Below are 16586 nucleotides of genomic sequence, written 5' to 3' on the forward strand. Positions count from 1 at the left end.
AAGGCACAAGGCTCTGAAACCAATTGTTCAAATTGATAGGGAGGCTCCTAGTTGCGTGAGTCAGCTTGACTCACTCCAAGGCCTTTTCTCCTAGCTTAGTCCAGGAATACTCTTCTCTATTCCCCTAATTTACTCTAGGACCTCACTATCAAGGTTTGTTCCTCACTCATGAATTCACTTTTGTAAATTCAACAGCTCATCAGACACCTTGCAGGGTTGCTCTACCATAGTTTAATCTAACAACTCCTCTCTATTTGTTTCTCAATAATCCTAGGATCTTCTCTCCCTTTGATCCCATCTCCCTTGTTCTAAGGCTAATAGCCTAGACTCCCAAACAACCCTTCTTATGATTTTCCTTAGTCACTGGTACCTAGTCGGGCTATCATCAAGCTCGCCTAGGACCAGTCTGTTGAAACGCCCATCGTCATTCCTTGGAATCCTATCAATGGAACCTTATAGTACATGTCTGGCTATTCTTGACAAATTCCAATGGTCATGAGGATCCCACGAAGGAGCTTCAAGATAGAGCCATGGCTGCAATTACTTGTCACCAATAGGAAAAACAAGAAAACAGAACAACAACGCTATCTATAGAGTCGAACTTGGCATGATTATAGAATTGAAATTCACACAATGTAGGAAAGAAACTTCTACACTATCTACATCACCATCTAAAAATTTAAGTTAAAATTAACAATAGAGAGGAAACTAGGAAATGATCTTTTTATTTATTGTTCACAGAAAAATTGTCTTATGGAAAACTTCAAAATCCAACCGAACCCTTTCCAGAATTCCCATTGGGTCTTATATCTTTTTCACATGTTGTGCATCATCCTTGAATGGATGAGATGCACCCTCGACACAATTAGTTGCCTGCAGTAATCGTCCTTCAACCTCCATCGGGTCAACGCAACACAAAACACTTGGCTTCCGAAGAGTGGCATTGAACAAACTTAGGCCATGATGAGCTCCGGAAATGTTCCATCGACGGCTTGTTTTTATCAACATCAAGAAAACATGGGCCACTTTTATCAATATCAAGAAAACTAATGCCACAGTTAGTCCTGAACAAGTTCCATCGATGGGTCAGTTTCATCAACATCGAGCAAACTTAAGGCTGTTTCATCCATGACCTCCAGTAGTCACTTTTCCCTCGGGTCCGCGGGGTAGCTCGAACAAGTCATGTCGATCACCAATGGTGGGCTCCATTGCTGGTGGTCAAGGGAATATTTACAAAAGAAGACAAAAAGTACTCCACGCCGCTCTAAGCTTGAAATGCAGTCCTTAGACAAAAACAAAATGAAAATTTGCAAAACTTCAAAGGGTATTTGTTCACCCTAAGGTGCTCTTGCACCATACTCCCAAACAAAAGAAAGTTAAGTCACCTCTTTTGGGATTAGTTTCTGACCAATGCCTAGCTTCTAGAATTTTGTTTCAAGCACCCATGTAGCTTTTGCATCATCCATACCCCGCCATTTGATTAGGTGCTCCCAATAGATTTGATGCCTTGTCTTCTTGGCAATCCTTGAACTCAACACTTTCTTAGCCTTTGGATTTGATTTTTCTAGTAGTTGAAGGTTGTTCACTTCATTTGATACCTCTAAGTGACTGCAATCTAAACCTTGAATTGGTGCTTTGTAGGCAACTAAGTCTGCTATGTTGAAAATTGGTGACAATCTTATGTCACTAGGTAGGTCCACCTTGTATGCATTTTCTCCATGCTTGGCTAGAATGGCACATGGACCCAACCTTCTCATTTTCAAGTTGTTAGGCACTCCTTGTTGTAGCCTTGCTTTGTTTAGGTGCACCATGACAAGATCTCCGACTTGAAATTGGAGGTTCTTCCTTCTCTCATCAACCTTTTGTTTGATCTTAGCTATGTTATCCTTCAAGGCTTGCTTGACTGATTCATGTACTTCCTTCATTGACTGAGAAAAGCCTTCTGCATATCCACTTCTTATTGCTGTACTACCTAAGTCTCTCAACTCCAAAATACCCCTTGGGTGAACACCATAGATCACTTCAAAAGGGCTCTTGCCGGTGGTCCTATTTATTATGTCATTGTAAGCATATTTAGCTTGAGAAAGCACTTGATCCCATTTCTGACCACTTTCTTTGGTAAGGCACCTCAAAATATTTCCTAAGCTCCTATTTACCACCTCGGTCTGTCCATATGCTTGGGGATGGTATGTAGACCTAAAGATAGGTTGGTGCCAAGTTTTTGCCAAAGTGTCTTCCAAAAATGACTCATAGACTTTGAGTCCCTATTTGAAACAATACTCATGGGCAATCCATGTATCCTAATTACTTCCTTAAAGAACAACTGAGCAATACAACATGTATCATGAGTGGTCTTGCAAGGTACAAAGTGGGCCATTTTCTTAAACCTATCCACTATGACATAAATGCTATCAAATCCCTTCTTTGTCCTTGACAACCCCACTACAAAGTCCATACTAATGCACTCCCAAGGTCTATTTGGTATGGGAAGAGGTTGGTATAAACTAGCATTTGAAGAAGTACCCTTGGCCTTTTGGAAAACTATGCAAGTCTCTACATACTTTTTCACATCTTGATTCATCCTTGGCTAGTAGTAATACCTCTGAACCAACTCTTGAGGCTTATTGACTCCAAAATATCCACTAAGGCTGCCATTATGCTTTTCTTGTATGAGATTTTCTCTCATTGAGCCTCTAGGCACACAAAGCTGCCCACCTTTAAACAATAGTCCATCTTGTAAAGTAAATTTAGAATACTCACTATGGAAGTGATTTTGATACTCCTTACACACCTTGTAGGCATTTGAGAAATCTTCATCCTCTAGGTATAGGTCTCTAAAACAGTCAACTCCTATGCTCCTCAATTGGATTTCTTGGACTGTTAAAAGTTTCCTGCATAATGCATCAGCAACCCGATTTAACTGTTATTTCTTGTGCTTGATTATGAATGTGTAGGTTTGCATGTACTCCACCCATTTCATGTGTTTAGGATTGAGTTTTTCTTGTGAGTTTAGACAGCTCAATGCTTGATTGTTCGTATATACTATAAGTTCCTTAGGAAGGAGATAATGTCTCCACTTCCTCAAAGCTTGCACTAAAGCATATAACTCCAAGTCATAAGAGGAGTATTTCCTCTTTGCATCACTTAGCTTCTCACTATGAAAAGCTACTGGTCTTTCTTCTTGGCTTAGGACGACACTTACTGCAACATTGCTTGCATCACATTCCACTATGAAAAGTTCTCAAAACTAGGTAATACCAACACCGGTTGAGTAGCTATCTTCTCCTTCAAGGTTTCAAATCCTCTATTTGCTTGTTCACTACACCAAAATGTTTCCTTCATTCCGCCTCTAATGGTGTCTAACATTTGTGCACATATAGTACTGAATTGCCTAATGAACTTCTAGTAGTACTGAGCTAGTCCATGTAAGCTTCTCAAATCTATTGCTGACTTAGGAGTAGGCCAATTTACAATGGCCTCAACCTTGCTGGGGTCCATCTTGAGGTTTCCTTGAGACAACACAAACCCAAGGTAAACCAACTCCTGCTTAACAAATTCACACTTATCCAAGTTCATGGTTAGCTTTTCATCATACAATCTTTGTAGCACATCTTGCAAATGATTAACATGATATGCCCTATCCTTACTAAAAATGAGAATATCATATAGATATACCATCACAAATTTACCTATGAATTCATTCATCACCTCATTCATGAGTCTCATGAAGGTGCTTGGAGCATTGGATAATCCAAATGGCATTACAATCCATTCATAAAGACCCTTTGTAGTCTTAAACGTAGTTTTCCACTCATCACCCTCCTTAATCCTAATTTGGTGGTATCCACTTTTAAGGTCAATCTTGGTAAAGTACTTGGATTCCCCTAAACAATCCATTAGGTCTTCTATTCTAGGAATTGGAAACCTATATCTGATGGTGATCCTATTTATAGCTCTAGAATTAGTACATAATCTCCAAGTACCACCTTTCTTTGGGGCTAACATGGTAGGGACAACACGAGGGCTAATACTTTTCCTAATTAGGCCTTGGTCTAAGAGCTCTTGGATTTGCTTGGAAATATCAACATTTTGTTGGGAAGTCATTTTTTAAGCTGCCTTGTTAGGTAAGGATGCTCCAAGAATGAAGTCTATTTGATGGCTTATGGTTCTTTTAGGAGGTAAGGTGGCTGGTTGTCCATCACTCACTATGCCTTTGAACTTCTTCAATAGGTCTTGAACCTCTATTGGCAAATTTGGCTGCTCTTTCTTGTCTTCCTCCTTAGGCTTCACTACTAACGCAAACCCTATACCTTCACCTTTCTCAAGTGTCTTCAAGAACTATTTTTCACTCACCGAAAGAACATTAGGACCTACTGCCCTCTTTTCACCTTCTTCAAGGATAGACTAAATCTTGAATGTGAGTCCATCTTTCTTGAATGAGTATGCATTCTTGGTTCCATCATGAATAGCTTGTCTATCAAATTTCCATGGTCTTCCCAATAGAATATGGCATGCATCCATGGGTAGGACATCACATAACACCTTGTCCTTATGCCTCCCAATGGTGAAATCCACCCATGCTTGCTCATTAACTAGGACATGTTGGCCTTTTTTCAACTAAGTGACTCTATATAGGTTGTTGTGAGGTATCCTTTGTAATTTGAGCTCACTCACTGCCTCTTCTAACACAATGTTGTATGTTGACCATGAGTCAATGATCACTTTGCAAACCTTGTCCATAATCTTGCATTTAATCCTGAATAAGGATCTTCTTTAGCTAGGCTCTTCTCTGACCGGTTCTTTGATCAAAGTTCTCCTTATCATCAATTTGTCACCTACCTCTAATTATAAGGCAACCTCTGAAGTCTTGTTTCTTGAAGACCCTTCTTGAAGATAGTTCACTCTCCTTTCACTACCTTGTGATGATGATCCCTTCTCTATACACCTATATGCTCGATGACCAAGTCGGTTACAATGGTAACACTTCATTCTTGCAAAATATGAGGAACCTCTACCTTGTCCACTAGATCATCCTCTAAAAACACTGTTTGACCCCCTTCCTCTATTGAATTATCCTTTACTAGTGCCACTCTCCTGCTACTAAGTGAGTTTAGACTCAAACCTTGTGTTCTTTGTTCAGAACTTCTTCCTCCAAAGCCTCCCCTATGGTCTCTATTGTCTTTTCCTCTACCCCTGCCCCTATTGCTACTCGAGTCATGTCTTCTTTTCAGTTTTTCTTCCACTTTAAGGGCAAGTTGATAGGTTTGATGAACTGTCTTTGGGCTCATTAGAAATATTTCTTCTTGGATGTTCCATCATAGATCATTTAGGTACCTAGCAACTTTAAGACTCTCTTCTTCCAATGTATGAGATCTAAGGCTAAGTTTATGGAATTCCTTCATATAACTACTGACATCAAGGTCTTTTTGTCTTAATTTTTGTCTCTTCCTATGAATTTGCACTTCATGGTCATCACGGAGATAGAATTCTTTGATTTTGACTAACATCCCTTTCTAAGAAGAGATGGGTGCTTTGCCCATTTTCTTTCTCTCATCTTGCACAAATTTCCACCATGTGAGAGCATCTCCTCTCATCCTTTACTTGGCCACTTTAACTCTTTGGGCTTCAATTATGCCTTCACATTCAAAATGGTTCTCCATGCCTTCTATCCATTCTAAGACCACTTTTGCCTCCATCTTATCAGTGAAAAATGGCAATCCTTCTAGTGATTTACCACTTAAGGCCTTCAATGCCTTTAGGAAAGGTTCTTGTTCTAGGACAGGATCAAGTTCAAGTACTTTGTCTATCTCTAACACTTTTTTAGCCTTCCCTTTTGCTCCTTCTATTGGTATTTTGGTATGGTTTTGTCATTGATGTCAACACCTGCTAAATACACCTACTTTGGAGATCCAGCAACATTCACTGGCAAACAGTAAACTGTGCAAATAGTTACCGGTATATGGTTAACCGGCAGGATATAATGTTCACCGATACCTACATTGACAAGGAAGACACTTGGTAATGTCGAAGACATCATGTGGACACTTTACTTTGAAGTAATAATCATTGGTATATTCTCATTTACATATTTTCTTTTACCGGCAAATAGGTCCAAGTTATCTAGGGTTATACTGGCAGGGTTATCTTTTCCAGATCAGCATGGCATGCTATGGAGATGATTTATTATTTTTGTAAATGCATTAAGCCAACATGTTCAATCAATTATTGCATCGGATATTGTATTGTTTGTAAAATGTTTTTATTGTAATATCTTGTAGAGCCGACCTACTAAAATTGGTCTTAGGGTATGATATAAATGTAAGATCTTATTTTTAAGATGAGGTGTGGAATGCGAAAAAGATTCAACGAAGGGTATATGCGAGATCAAGAAGGGATATACATGAAGACATCATTTGAAGGTGAAGTTAGGTTTTTGTAGAAGCATATCAGCATTACACCAGTACTGAATCCAGCATATGAAGATGCTATTTTGTGCAGTACATTCTCATTGGATTTAACCATCCAACTATAGTCAGTGTGACTCCCATTTGTGATTGAGCAGTGAGCTCTAGGCTGTTGGCCTTTCTGTATGTGTAGACCCCTCTTTGTACACTTACTATCTGTAGTAGTATCATCTGATTGTGGGTAAGGTTTCCCACCATGGTTTTTCCCCTTACAGGGTTTCCACGTACAAATATTCGTGTCATGTGTTGTGGATGACTTTGTGCTTATGTTTCATGCATTAATACTTACCGGTACAACAATTTTGTATTAACATTGTCTACCGACATACTTATTTGATTTACCGATATTAAGCATTAAGTTGGTTAATAAGTTTTTGGTTTGAATTTATTAGACAATTGATTCACCCCCCCCCCCTCTCAGTTGTCTCTAGGACCTACTATTGGTATCAGAGCCTAGTCCTCTTTTTGCAGAAGTTTAACAACTTGAGGAGATCCAATGTCTACTAATTATTTCAGAAAGGATAGTCCTAAACTTGATGGAACCAACTATGGGATATGGAAAATCAGAATGGAGACACATCTGAATTGCATTGGTAAAGACATCTAGGAAGTTACTAAGAATGGTTATATTGTTGTTGTAGCTAGTCAGACTGCTCCCATTACTTTAGCTAAAGATGAAGAAAATGATTGCAAAGCAAGAGAAGCACTTTTGAGCGCATTATCAAATCAACAAATCATGGGATTATCAGATAGATCCACTGCAAAAGCTATTTGGGATCATTTGGAAACACTGAATGAAGGGGATTCCATAGTCAAAATTGCAAAACTTGAAAGCTTCTGAGTCAGGTATGAACATCTGAAAATGGAAGAAGATGAAAGGATTTCTACTTTTATGGAAAGAGTAAATGAAATTGTTTTGGGTATCAAATGTTGTGGAGGAACCTTGAGTGAAGATGAGATTGTTTCAAAAATTTTAAGAGGTTTGCCACCGGCATATAAAATGAAGGTTACTGCTATAAATGAGTTGAGAATAATGCCTAATACATCAGTAACTAGGGATACATTGATTGGAAAACTTTCAGCTTTTGAAATTGAGGAATTTGGTCCTATTACTACTATAAAAATTGATTTAGCCTTCAAAGCATCAACATCATCTGCTCCATCCTTTGACAAATTAGACTGGAGAGCCTTTTATGCAAGAGAACTTGAAGAAACCAGGAAGGAGAATGAAGAGCTTGAAGAACTTGAAGCACTATTTGCAAGAAAAATGCCAAAAGGTCCAATTGGAAGTAAGTATGAAGGTAAAGAACCCTTTAAATGTTTCAACTACAATAAGATTGGTCATATGGCTTCAAGATGCCCTGATAGACATGCTAGACTAAGAGAAGAAGCTAGAAGGACTTACAAACCTAATCCTGAATATCAGAGATACAGATTTAAGAAAAACAAAGATAAATCTTATTACATTGCTGATGAAGGTGTGATTGATGATTCTGATGAGGATCCAACAGACAACGGATGGGTCTTTGTTGCTATAACAAAAGATCAATCGGTACCTATTGCTCAACCGGTAGAACAAGCCCTAGTAGCTAAAGTTGAATCAAAGGATGAATGGATTATTGACTCAAGATGCTCACATCACATGACTAGAGACAAAGGTAAATTCTTAAACTTTCAAGAAAACAATGGAGGTTTAGTAAGATTCGGAGATGACAAAGCCTGTTCAATCAAAGGTAAGGGTTCAATATCTCTTGATGGTAAACATAACACTGACAATGTCTACTATGTTGAAGGATTAAAACATAATCTTTTAAGTGTTGGTCAATTAGTTGAGAAAGGTTTTCAGTTACAATTTAAAAATGGAAAATGCAAAATCATGAATAGAACTGGTTTGGAAATTGCAACCGGTAATCAGACTAGAGGTAATATATTCCATTTGAATAATAGTGAAAAGGCATGCTTAATTGCACATATAGATGAAAGTTGGCTATGGCATAAAAGACTATGTCATGTAAATTTTGATTGCATGGTTAAAATCAGTACTTCTAAGGCAGTTAGAGATCTGCCTAAAATTGTGAAACCTCATAATACAATTTGCAAGGAATGTCAATTTGGAAAACAGGTTAGAGCTAGTTTCAAAAGCATTCTAGAAAAATCCAATAATGCTCTTGATTTAATTCACACTGATTTATGTGGTCCAGCTAGAACTAAAAGCTTACAAGGTGATAGATATTTCATGCTAATTATTGATGATTATTCTAGAATGTGTTGGGTTACTTTTCTCAGAGAAAAATCAAAAGCACTTGGGAAGTTCAAGCTATTCAAAGCAATGGTTGAAAATGAAACCAGTAAGAAAATTAAATGTTTAAGATCGAATCAAGGAGGAGAATTCACATCTAGAGATTTTAATACATTCTATGAAGTAAATGGAATCAAAAGACAGTTATCAGCACCTCGGACACCACAACAGAATGGAGTTGTTGAAAGGAAAAATAGAACTATTTTGGATGCAGCAAGAAGTATGTTATCAGAAGAAAATCTACCACATGTGTACTGGAGAGAGGCAGTAAGCACTGCTATCTATACATTCAACAAAGTTCACATCAAAGGTGAAACCAGTAAGACCCCTCATGAACTATGGTTTGGTAATACTCCTACTCTTAAGTATTTCAGAATTTTTGGAAGTAAATGTTATATTAGAAGAGATGAGTATATTGGCAAGTTTGATCCTAGAAGTGATGAAGGAATATTTCTTGGTTATTCATCTAAGAGTAAAGCTTATAGATGTTTTAATAAAAGATTACAGAAAATTGTTGAAAGTACAAATGTAAAGATTGATGAACAATTCAGAGGAACTTCAAGGTATATAGACTTTAAAACAGTAACATAAATTATGACAAATGAACCAACAGTAAATCCACCGGTACAGAATGATGATCCAGTTACTCTAGTATCATCAGAGGATTCCACAGTAATTGAAGAACAACAACAGACTAAGACACCCCGGTATGTAAGACTGAATCATTCTAAAGATCAGATAATTGGAAGCAAATTTAAAGGAGTCATGACAAGAGGAAGATTGGTGAATGAAGAGGTATGTCTTATTTCTCAAATTGAACCATTATCTATCCGTGAGGCATGTGAAGATAAATTTTGGATTAAAGCTATGGAAGAAGAATTAGGACAAATTGAGAAAAATAATACTTGGACATTAGTTCCCCAGCCTAAAAACAAAAATGTAATTGGAACCAAATGGGTATTTAGAAACAAACTCAATGAAGATGGTAAGGTTGTCAGAAATAAAGCAAGACTAGTGTGTAAGGGATATTCTCAGAAAGAAGGAGTTGATTACAATGAGACCTTTGCACTGGTAGCTAGAATTGAGGCAGTTAGACTATTCTTGGCCTTTGCAGCTCACAAGGATTACAAAGTTTATCAAATGGATATTAAATGTGCATTCTTGAATGGAGATCTTGAAGAGGAAGTCTATATTGAACAACCTGATGGATTTTCCTTGACAGATGACAATGATATGGTTTGCAAATTAAGAAAAGCTCTATATGGATTAAAACAAGCTCCAAGAGCTTGGTATGCAAGATTGGATAAGTATCTTTTAAAGATTGGTTTTACTAAAGGAAATGCAGATAGCAATTTATATTACAAAGTAACTAATGATGACATCTTGAATATGGAAGTATTTGTTGATGATATAATCTTTGGAGGAGAAGATGGATTATGCAAAGAATTTTCTCTTGAAATGCAGCATGAATTTGAAATGTTTATGATCGGAGAAATAAAATTCTTTTTAGGATTGCAGATTTTACAGACTGATAAAGGCATATTTTTGAGTCAATCTAAGTACCTGAAAGAACTACTTAAGAAATTTGGGATGGAAAACTCTAAACCAGTAAGCACACCTATGACTACAAATGACAAATTATCTCAAAGGGATGAATCTACACCTGTCAGTCCAACTAGATACAAATCTATGATAGGAGGTTTACTGTATTTGACACAAACCAGACCTGATATTATGAATGCAATATGTATAGTTTCTAGATTTCAGAGTAATCCTAGGGAAAATCATGAATCAGCAGTAAAAAGGATTTTCTAGTACTTACAAGGCACAACAAATCTTGGATTATGGTATCCTAAAGATGAAAATTTTGATCTATATGCATACATAGATGCAAATTGGGCATGAGATGTGGATGATAGAAAAAGCAGCACTGGAGGAGCATTCTTTCTTGGAAAGAGATTAGTTTCTTGGTTAAGTAAGAAACAAAGTTGTACATCTTTATCAACAGTAGAATCAGAATATGTTGCAACAGCAACAAACTGTACACAGGTACTTTGGATTAAGCAAATGTTGAAAGACATAAAGGTAAAATGCAAGGAACCTATTACTATATATTGTGATAACACTACATCAATTGATATATCTAAGAATCCAATATTACATTCTAAAACAAAACATGTTTCTATCAAATTGAATTTTCTAAGGGAAAAAGTTGAAGAAAAGGAGATAAAACTGGTTTATGTGAATACTAAAGAACAACTTGTAGATATTTTCACTAAACCTTTGCCTAAGGAACTTTTGAGTATCTCAGAGATCAGCTCGGAGTCTTACCTCCACCAGTAGAGACTTAGACAGTTGATGATTGTCATCAACCGACAAAATTAAATGGACAAATCTTTATTCTAGTATTTGATGAGGAAGCTACCTCCCAGGGGGAGTAGTTGGTATACTGACTTGGTTGGTATTTTGTATGAACTTGACTTTTTGTGACTTTGGCATTTGATGTCAAAGGGGGAGAGATATATGGAGAAACATTAGGGAGAGATGTATGAAAAATGCATTATCTTTTTGAGGAGAGATTGGTATGAGAGTTTGGTATAAACACATATTACTCCCAGGGGGAGAAATGGAGATTGTTGGTTTTTGTACTTGGCATTTCTGTTTTGGCACTTTGATGGTTTTTCCATCTTGTGTTTCCATCAATGCCAAAGGGGGAGATTGTTGGTATTTTGGTATGGTTTTGTCATTGATGTCAACACCTACTTTGGAGATCCAGCAACATTCACCAGCAAACAATAAACTGTGCAAACAGTTACCAGTATATGGTTAACTGGCAGGATATAATGTTCACCAATACCTGCATTGGCATGGAAGACACTTGGTAATGTCGAAGACATCATGTGGACACTTTACTTTGAAGTAATAATCATTGATATATTCTCATTTGCATATTTGCTTTTACCGACAAATAGGTCCAGGTTATCTAGGGTTACACTAGCAGGTTTATCTTTTTCAGATCAGCATGGCATGCTATGGAGATGATTTATTATTGTTGTAAATGCATTAATCCAGCATGTTCAATCAATTATTGCATCGGATATTGTATTTTTTGTAAAATGTTTTTATTGTAATATCTTTGTAGAGCAGACCTACTAAAATTGGTCTTAGGGTATGATATAAATGTAAGATCTAATTTGTAAGATCAGGTGTGGAATGCGAAAAAGATTTAAGGAATGGTATATACAAGATCAAGCAGGGATATACATGAAGACATCATTTGAAGGTGAATTTAGGTTTTTGTAGAAGCATACCAGCATTACACCGTACTGAATCCAACATATGAAGATGCTATTTTGTGTAGTACATTCTCATTGGATTTAACCATCCAACTGTAGTCAGTGTGACTCCCATTTGTGATTGAGCAGTGAGCTCTAGGCTATTGGCCTTTCTGCATGTGCAGACCCCTCTTTGTACACTTACTATCTGCAGTAGTATCATCTGATTGTGGGTAAGGTTTCCCACCCTGGTTTTTCCCCTTATAGGGTTTCCACGTACAAATATTGGTGTCATGTGTTGTTGATGACTTTGTGCTTATGTTTCATGCATTAATTCTTACCAGTATAGCAATTTTCTATTAACATTGTCTACCGGCATACTTAACTGATTTATCGGTATTAAGCATTAAGTTGGTTAATAAGTTTTTGGTTTGAATTTATTAGACAACTGATTCACCCTCCCCCCTCTCAATTGTCTCCGGGACCTACACCTTCAACCTTTACCAACACTTCATCTGCCTTGGTTTCAACCTCACCAAGATTACTTTCCAATTCTAGAAACTTCTCCTTCAGGAGTCTATTCTCTTCCTCTTGATCATCCACTTTCTTTTCCAGCTCTACATTGGTCACCATGTTGTTGTCTCCTACAGATTCCACTAAGGACATCTACTCACCTAGCCCAAATCTTATCTACTCTAATACCAATCTGATAGGGAGGCTCCTAGTTGCCTGAGTTATCTTGACTCACTCCAAGGCCTTTTCTCCTAGCCTAGTCTGGTAATACTCTTCTCTATTCCCCTAATCTACTCTAGGACATCACTATCAAGGTTTCTTCCTCACTCCTCTTGAATTCACTTTCGTAAATTCACTAGCTCATCAGACACCTTGTAGGGTTGCTCTGCCATAGTTTAATCTTACAAGTCCTCTCGACTTGTTTCTCAATCATCCTAGGATCTTCTCTCCATTTGATCCCATCTCCTTGTTCTGAGGCTAATAGTCTAGACTCCCAAACAACCATGCTTATGATTATCCTTAGTCACTGGTACCTAGCCGGGCTATCATCAAGCTCGCCTAGGGCTAGTCTGCTGAAACGGTCATCACCATTCCCTAGAATCCTATCAATGGAACCCTATAGTACATGTCTGGCTCTTCTTTCCAACTTCCAATGGTCGTGACGATCCCATGATGGAGCTTCAAGACAAAGCCATGTCTGCAATTACTTGTCACCAATAGGAAAAACAAGAAAATAGAACAACAACGCTATCTATAGAGCCAAACTTGACACGATTACAAAATTGAAACTCACACAATGCAGGAAAGAAACTTCTACACTATCTACATCACCATTTGAAAATTTAAGCCAAAATTAACAACACAGAGGAAACCAGGAAATGATATTTTTATTTATTGTTCATAGAAAAACTATCTTATGGAAAACTCCAAAATCCAACCGAACCCTTTACAGAATGCCCATTGGGTCTTATAGCTTCTGCACATTTTGTGCATCATCCTTGAATGGATGAGATGCACCCTTGACACAATCAGTTGCCTGTAGTAACCATCCTTCAACCTCCATCGGGTCAACGCAACAAAAACACTTGGCTTCCGAAGAGTAGCATCGAACAAACTTAGGTCGCAATGAGCTCCGGAAATGTTCCATTGATGGCTTGATTTTATCGAGATAGAGAAAACGTAGGCTGATTTTATCGACATCGAGAAAACTAAGGCCACGGTGAGTCCTGAACAAGCTCCATCGATGGGTTAGTTTCATCGACGTTGAGCAAACTTAAGGCGGTTTCATCGACAACCTCCGGTAGTCACTTTTCTCTCAGGTCTATGGGATAGCTTGAACAAGTCATGCCAATCGCCAATGGTGGGCTCCACTACTGGTGGCCAAGGGAATATTTACAAAAGAACACAAAAAGTGCTCCAAGCCACTCTAAGCTTGAAATGCAGTCCTTAGCCAAAAAAAAAAGAAAATTTGCAAAACTTCAAAGGGTATTTGTTCACCCTTAGGTGCTCCTACACCAGGAATCCAAGAACACTGAGAGGGGGGGGTGAATCAGTGTTCTACTGGAATGATTAATTTTAACCTTATTAAAACATGCATACACCAACCAGTATACCGGTACATATAGAATTGAAGGAAGTAAAGCAACCAATAAGACAATCACATAAATGAATACCATAACACACAGAATTGTACATGGCAAACCTTAAAGAGGAAAAATCACGGTGGGATTTGTGAGCCACAATATCAATCCACTGCCCATATGAAGAGATATTACAAAAAAATAGGGGCCTGCACTTGCAACAAGGCTTACAGCCTAGAGCACACTGCTCAATCACAAAAGAAGCCTCACTGACTACATACAAATCTAGACTACAATTCAGAGAAATGATTGAACTGTAAAGATAGCATCTTTTATGCCTGAATACAGTTCTAATTAAGCTCTGTCTACCCTATACCGAAATAACCCTTTACAAAAATATCCTCACATACATAATCTCTCTCATATATTTCTTCTCTATTACATTACATAACCTTATCACATTCTTCTATCCATTCATTCCACAAAATGATCTAACCAACTAACCTATATACCCTTTACAATTCATCATGCCTTATGTCAACTTACAAAGATAATTACAATATGAATATACATGTCGGCTAGATAACATAAATACATGAATATCAGAAACAATTTTTGATGCTGGATCCAAAATATGTTGGCCTCCAATACCGATAACTTGATTCTAAACCATGTCGGCCTGCATTGCCGGTGACTAAATAATTCCTTCTAACCTGCCAGTGTCAGTGTCGGTGAAGTGTCTGTTAAGTGCTTGCCGATACACAACTGAACCAAAATATGAAGCCGGAACAAGTTTCCATGTTGCCATCAATGACAACATATTGAAACCAACCAATTGAGTGTCAATTGCCAACAGTCCTAAGGGGTCACCCATGTGTTAGAACACATGAGTGACCCCTTGGGACCACATAAGACCCCTTACGACACCATTTGGTCTTAGGTGGTCCAATTAGGTCCTAAGGGGTGCATGTACATACATACACATACATACATGCATACATACATACACATACATGTACATACCTACATACATACATATACACATACATAAATACATACACATACATACATACATACATACATACATACACAAAATAATCATATACACCTTAGGATGTATACATACACATACATACATACACCTCAGGACATGCTAGAATACATGTGTGACCCCTTAGGACCACACACGACCCCTAATAGCATGTCTTGCAGTGTATGTATGTATGTATGTGTATGTATGTCCTAAGGTGTATATGATTATTTTATGTGTATGTATGTATGTATGTATGTATGTGTATGTATTTATGTATGTGTATGTATGTACATGTAGGTATGTGCATGTATGTGTGTGTATGTATGTATGTAGACCTATTTATGTATGTATGTATGTATGTATGTGTATGTCCTAAGGTGTACATATAATTATTTTATGTGTATGTGTGTCTGTATATTGTTAGAAAGTTTAGATAACTAGAAGACAACTGAGAGGGGAGGTGAATCAATTGTCATAGATTACAGGAACTTTTAGCAATTAAAACTTTAATACTGGAACCCAAAACAATAATACAAAAATAGCAGTTAATCCAATTAAGCATAAACAGTAATCACAGAATAAAAGCCATCCACACAACACCAAGATTTGTATGTGGAAAACTTGGTAAAGGGAAAAACCACGGTGGGAAGCCTACCCACAGTCAGATAATACTTTTGTAGTAAGTATGTGAATTGCAATGAAGGGTCCTGCACTTGCATGAAGGCAAATAGCCTAGAGCACACTGCTCATTAAAAAAGGAGCCTCTCTGACTACATATAAATCCAAACTACAATCCGGAGAAGTATTGAACTGCAAAAGATAGTATCTCCTATGCCTGAGTATAGTTCTAATTAAGCTCAATACCAAAGGACTAAATCCTCTTACATAAACCCAATTCAATCTCCAATGATTGACCAACTCCTCTGCCTAAATGATATTACATTATTCGCACATTACATTCCTTGACCGTGACCTCTTACATTAACCTTGATGGTCTACAATGAGATCTTACATCTTATTTATACAAACCCTCGACCATAAACAATCAGGTCAGCCACCAGATAATAAACCAATTACATAATTCCAAACCATGTCGTACATAGACCAAACAAGTAATATCAACACATAAGACATCTCGGAAATACATCAATAGGTCATATCCACATGTTACATTAAATCCGGTCCATAACCTAGATCAACCAGGACCAAGTATAGGTCCAAACGTTACATTAAAGTTGGTTTATAACCTAGATCAACTGGGACCAAGTATAGGTCCATACACTTCATCAATGATCTTCAAATGCCAAGTCTCAAACATGATCACCAACAACATCCTGAAACTCCATCAGAAGCTACACCAACACCACTTATGCAATTCATCAAAGATCTCCACTAAAAGATCTACTGGTGAAACCCTCGCCG

This window comes from Cryptomeria japonica, chromosome 10, assembly GCF_030272615.1.
Source record: "Cryptomeria japonica chromosome 10, Sugi_1.0, whole genome shotgun sequence".
In the NCBI taxonomy this organism is placed as follows: Eukaryota; Viridiplantae; Streptophyta; class Pinopsida; order Cupressales; family Cupressaceae; genus Cryptomeria; species Cryptomeria japonica.